The 4,911-nt window shown below is 42.1% G+C and overlaps 1 protein-coding gene across 2 annotated transcripts in view; it reads right to left on the bottom strand.

Annotated features, from left to right (window-relative positions):
• LOC135106479 (transient receptor potential protein-like) overlaps nt 1-4,685 on the bottom strand; it is a 22,403-nt gene extending 17,718 nt beyond the window's left edge. For both annotated transcript variants that reach the window (XM_064015515.1, XM_064015514.1), the window contains exon 1: nt 4,616-4,685. The gene's annotated coding sequence lies outside the window, so the exon portion shown is untranslated. The remainder of the gene's footprint in view (nt 1-4,615) is intronic.
• Between the last annotated feature and the right edge of the window lie 226 nt (nt 4,686-4,911).

The following is a 4,911-nucleotide window of genomic DNA, read 5'->3' as shown; positions in this document are numbered from 1 at the left end:
CTCCTCCTCCTCCTCCTCCTCCTCCTCCTCCTCCTCTTCCCTCCTCCTCCAACTGCTCTTTTTTTTTACCTAGCAAATTCTTTCCCTCCTCTCTTTCTCCCTCCCTCACGTGACTTCTAAATACTGTTCAACTTTTCTCTTTTCCCTCTTCCTCTTCCTCCTCCACTTTCTCTTCCATTACTTCCTCTACTCTTCCTTCCTTCCTTCCTTCCTCTTCCTATTGTTCAGATTCTTTCCCTCCTATCTTTATTATTTCCTCTACTTCCTCCTCCTCCTTTACTTCTAATTCTCGTCCTTCACTCCCTCTGTCTCTCTTTTCCTCTGGCTTCCACTCCCATTCTTAATTTTATCTACTCTCTCTCTCTCTCTCTCTCTCTCTCTCCTCTCTCTCTCTCTCTCTCTCTCTCTCTCTCTCTCTCTCTCTCCTCTCTCTCCTCTCTCTCCTCTCTCTCTCTCTCTCTCCTCTCTCTCTCTCTCTTTCTCTCTCTCTCTCTTTCTCTCTCTCTCTCTCTCTCTCTCTCTCTCTCTCTCTCTCCTCTCTCTCTCGCTCTCTCTCTCTCCTTCCTCCTTCCCTATTTGCTTTTGTTCCTTAATCGTATCTTTCTACTTTTCTCACTTTCCTTTTCTTTTCCTCTCTTTCTATTATTCTGTCTGTCTTTATCATCTCCTTTCTCTTTTTTCTTCTACATTTCCTTTATTTTTCTTTTACTTCTACATTTCCTTTACTTTCCTCTCCCTTGTTATCGAGAAAGAGAGAGAGAGAGAGAGAGAGAGAGAGAGAGAGAGAGAGAGAGAGAGAGAGAGAGAGAGAGAGAGAGAGAGAGAGAGAGAGAAAATCAATGGAAAAAGCAGAATCATGCAGGGATTACGAAAGCGCGGTGAGGACGGGAAAAAAATGAAAATGTAAAAATGAGAACAGAAAATAAGAAAGTGAGAGAAAAATTGGTGAGAGATAAACACGAAAAATATTATACGGAAGAGGGGAGAGAAAATATCCGAAATAAAACAAAATGGAGAGAGAGAGAGAGAGAGAGAGAGAGAGAGAGAGAGAGAGAGAGAGAGAGAGAGAGAGAGAGAGAGAGAGAGAGAGAGAGAGAGAGAGAATCAAATGTGAAGCCCGACAAATGCCTTGCTTGGTTTAAGCTTACTCGTGCACGCCCACACACACACACACACACACACACACACACACACACACACACACACACACACACACACACACACTATCTCTAACCACCCTTATGTAAATACCCAGAGAGAGAGAGAGAGAGAGAGAGAGAGAGAGAGAGAGAGAGAGAGAGAGAGAGAGAGAGAGAGAAAGAGATTATTCTTCTAATACGCTCCTCTCTATCATACTCCTGTTGCTGTTCCTCTTCCTTCTTATCTTCCTCTTCCTCCTCCTCTTCTTCTTCCTCCTTCTCTTACGAAACACTAAAATCTTTCCCGTACACTAAACAAGCCAAACATTGCACCTTACATTTCACTTCCCTACAAATTCCATAACAGCTCTTCACTACTGCGCGGCACCACTTCCTCCTCGGCCACAGGATTAGAGGGATGGCTTAGAGGGAATACTTAGAAATGCTTAGGATGAATATATGTTAGGGTATCTGTTGAAATACTGTTACCATGTGAAAGCGGAGGATAGAAAGGAATAAGGCTCCTCCTCGCCTACCTCTCATTCCGTAACAAAGCAGTGACCCGTATTCTGAAACGCTTAGCTCTCTCGCCAAGACTGTTTTCAAAGGCCACGGAGATGATTAGCCGGGTTATGAATAGCGTTTCTTCTGTTAATGATGTGGAAATCTTGTTAATCTGTCACAGGAAACATAAAAACACCCTTGAGAACTTGTGTAACTTCAGCTAGAGCCTATTGAATGTAGTAGAGTTGCGCGCAGGACTGCTTCAGAATACAGCTGAATATCATGACTCAGTGCTATCAAGAAGACTGTTTCAAGACACCAAGTAATTTTGGACTGCTTTTGGACTGTCTTCTTTAGGGACTGGCACCTTAAATAAACTACTTTTCCCATTTTGTGCTGCATTTGGCCACAGATCCCCTTACATAAATAAATATATACCGTTTAATTAATAGCAGACTCAGTAATCAGGTTGTTAGTGTCGAGTCACTATGGAGCTTCAAAAGATTAGACAGATTTATGGATGAGGATGATAGGTGGAAATAGGTGGGTATGTTTCGTACAGGGCTGCCACGTGTAGACTTAACGGCTTTGTGCAGTTTCCCTTATTTTATTTTCTTTAATGCTACTTAGTTTGTTTTCCCTTAATATCATCCCTTAAAATCCAGGAGGCCACTTAGAACTTAAGATAATCTAATGTATGTCAGAATAGTAAGGAACTAGAGTGTCTAAGCCGCGTATTTTACATGACACAATGCATAACTCACTGGTTTCAAGAAAGTAACCGTAAGAGTTAACACAAGCATTTACTTTTAGCCCAATTATAAACCGTACCAGATTCAAACGGCTCAGTCCTCCGATCTGATGGTTAATCCCTTATAAAACCAGACATTTGATAGATTTCCACCAGACTAAAGGCCTTAAAACTGCAGGAAAACACTAAAGGCAGTGGAAATGTGAGCAAAACGTTATCAGACCTGCGGAAAAACGGGAGGGGAGACTTCTACTGTATCATCTATTCCCTTGTATCAGTAGTCAGAGAAGAGAAGAGACATCAAAGTTTATCAAGGAAGTGGAAGTCTGTTGTTGTTTATAATTTATTTCTAATCCTCCTCCTCTCCTTCTCCTCTCCTCCTCCTCCTTCTCCTCTTTCTCCTCCTCTTCTTCTTGTTTCTCTTCTTGTTTCTCTTTCTCTCCTTCCTCCTAGCCAGCGATCCGGTCCAGGCGTGCCAGAGGAAGCCCTACGAGTGACCCAGAACTGACCCACATCCTCTCTTAAGTCACGGAAAAACTGGGTCAGGTGTATCGAGAGAGAGAGAGAGAGAGAGAGAGAGAGAGAGAGAGAGAGAGAGAGAGAGAGAGAGAGAGAGAGAGAGAGAGAGAGAGAGAGAGAGAGAGAGAGAGAGAGAGAGAGAGAGAGAGAGAGAGAGAGAGAGAGAGAGAGAGAGAGAGAGAATCACTAAGGCTCTGTAGGTTTCGCTCTGTCTAGATGGCAGACGAAATTAAAAGGCTTGAGACTGAAGAAAGAGTAAAGGAAGACAATAAAAAAAAAAAATAATAATAATAATAATAAAACGTTCAGGGGAAAGGAAAGGAAAATTTATCGGAACAGAAACGAAGAAGATACTGAAGGATTACGTGAAGAACAATGAATGAGTGAAGAAAAGAACAGGATCTAACACGACATTGAAAAAAAAAAATATATATATAGTACAGCGCTTGCACAGAAACCCATTTTAGGAAGGAAAACAAGAAAGCGAAATGATAAACTGAAGACCAAAAGACAGAACGTGAAACTTGTGATAAACTAAAAAAACAGAAACCAGAACATGAAACTTACGATGAATCAATGAAGAAAAAAGCCAAAACACTACACTTAACAAGCATCTGACACTGAACAAAAGGAGGTAGAAGAAACAACACTGCAAGACTCCAAATAGAAACATAGCGGTTAGAAAATGTAGCTAAGAGGGAAAGTAGGCGATAGAAAACGAAAGACGATGGAAGGTGAGGCAGGACATTGCGAAAAAAAAAAAAAAAAAGACCAGAAATGTTAATCCGGCACGTCGCAAGGTCAGACAAGACATAATAACTCCTTTCCTTACACTGAGTCTGTCATTCGAGTAACTCAACTGAGGAAAGACTGAATAACTGACTAAATCTTGACGCCACTACGAGGATGAATGATATAAAAAAAGGGCAAATCACAGCGCAGGAAGTTCAGGATCGAGTGTTATGAGGAAAAGTGCAACGTAGGAAGCCTTTCAATCTCTGACCCGTGGTTTGAGAGAGCATGGCAAAGAAGAGCGTGGAAAGAAGCAGCGATGTGTTCAGAGTTAAGTAATGGCGTTGGAAGTCGACGGTGTTCAAATAAAACCATGGAGACGAGTGGTGACATGAACGAAGTTAGAGGAAGCTGCTGGAAGTTGAGGGTATTCGAGCGAGGATGTACAGAGAAAAAAAACAACAAGAAAGAACGATAAAAATAATAAATAAATAAATATGAGAGCTGAAAACTGTTGATATTCAAATTCAAACAAGAATACAAGTGGCAAGGTGTACAAAGTTGAAAAAAAAGGCGTTGAAAGTTGAGAGTATTCGAACAAGACTATAGAAAGAAATCGCAAAAGTGCAGAATTATAGAAGGTCGTTTGTGGGTAAGGAGTATTAAAATAAGGAGGCAATGAATTTCATATCCAAGTATCCAGTTTAGAAGAAGCTTGAAGAAAAGTGCAAGGAGGACCACTGTGTTATAAAAGAGTAAGGTGTTGCAGGGTGGTGTAGAATGCTGAAGAAAAGTTAAGACGTAAGATGTTAGTGAAGGGGCTGAAAGAAAAGTCATGATGTTGTGAGGTATTACTGAAGGTATGGAAGGAAAAGGCAAGGGTTAGTGAAGGTACTGAAAGGAAAGGTGAAGGATCGGGCAAGGTGTTGTCAGCAAGTCAGGGAGTACCGGAGTCTTTTGGTCTCCTTACCCAGTGTGTGTGGCTGAGGCGGGTAATCCAAGAGGGGCACGACGGTCTGCTCCTCACAGGCTCAGAACCGCAAGTGATACATGACAACATACTCTTCACCTTTTGCCGGTGGGTCATCCCCCTCCCCGGCACCCCATCCTCGGCCGCCTCCCTCCTTGAGCTCCCCCAAAGTCAAGAGTGATATGTGAGGTGTTCAGTGTCCTCCTTACGTCCTTCCATACATCATAAAGGCATCCCACACAATCCTACACCTGTATAACACCTAATCAAAGCTTTAATAACCACACAAGTAACTG

The sequence above is a fragment of the Scylla paramamosain genome, chromosome 13 (genome assembly GCF_035594125.1).
Source record: "Scylla paramamosain isolate STU-SP2022 chromosome 13, ASM3559412v1, whole genome shotgun sequence".
NCBI classification, from domain to species: domain Eukaryota; kingdom Metazoa; phylum Arthropoda; class Malacostraca; order Decapoda; family Portunidae; genus Scylla; species Scylla paramamosain.
This window is presented reverse-complemented; position numbering and strand designations above follow the sequence as displayed.